Source organism: Falco biarmicus, chromosome 10, assembly GCF_023638135.1.
Source record: "Falco biarmicus isolate bFalBia1 chromosome 10, bFalBia1.pri, whole genome shotgun sequence".
Lineage (NCBI taxonomy): Eukaryota > Metazoa > Chordata > Aves > Falconiformes > Falconidae > Falco > Falco biarmicus.
In genome coordinates this window covers 746105-747240 of record NC_079297.1, presented here as the reverse complement: position 1 = coordinate 747240, position 1136 = coordinate 746105, and positions in this window count along the sequence as shown.

Below are 1136 nucleotides of genomic sequence, written 5' to 3'. Positions count from 1 at the left end.
TCTGCTGGGTCGTGGCCAGTGTTGCAAAAAAGGGAAAATTTAAAACAATTGGAAGGTGGGACTTAGGCCCCTCAGTCATGGCGAAGAGAAGTAAAGATATTTTGAATGATTTCCTATTTCTCTGTTTAAAAACTGCATCAGTATAACACAGATGTGTTCAATATGGAAACCTTTAATCTGCTAATTGGCCCAGTGTCTCTGATACTTTTGAGTCCATCTGTTGTGATGAGATCTGATTAATTTAATGTGAGGTACCAAGAAATACCCAGTGTTCCCTTCTGTACAGCTGAGAGACACATTGTAAAATAAAGGGCCATATTCTGGAGATGTGTGTGTGCAGAGTAATCGCGTTGATTTCAGCCCAGCTACTGCAGATGTCTAAGAGTTCTGAAGCAGAGTTTGTTCTGAAGGTTTTACATGAAAGTGTCAGTGAGGAGCTCAGAACACAAAATACAAACCAAAGTGGCTGAGAAAAACCATGAAGGAATAAAATAAATCCAAGCAAAATAAAGGGAGGGGGAAAAAAAGATGCCTTTTCCACATGTGACTATTGTGATCTGTAGGGCAGTCGGCTTGTCTTTGCCCATGTTTGCATTGCTCCCCATTGATGTCCACTGTTTTTTACAGTGGAGACAGGCTCTGCCAGTAAGCTATAGCTCGGTTAATCATATTTCTCACAAAGGCTTGTTGGCATTCACGCACCCAGACATGGGCACACTTCCCTAGCGATAGGTACTGCTGTTCACCTGTGTGCTGATGGCACTGATGGCTGTGTGGAAAAGCCTGGAGGGGGGACAGGGCAGGAGGTGCCACTGTCCTGCAGCTGGGGGACAAAGGTGCCCTGGCCCCTCGGCTGTGCCATTTTGTTGCCATTGCTGTCCTGCTCAGTGCCCAGGCGCTGAGAGGGGCTGGCACCTGCCTCGCCTCCCCTGCTCTGGACAGGGGCAGGTGCTGCTGGGGGTGCTGGGGTGGTTAGGGAAGGGCTGGGGGTCCTGCTGCCCGTGGGCACAGTGTGAGACTAGCCGAAGAGCAGCCCTGGGCACGCCGGGCATTCCTACACGCCAGCGAGCCGCTTGGCCAGCGTGCCCCGCTCAGTGCTGTAGGGGGCTGGGGGCTGCCCGAGGCAGGCGAGGGCA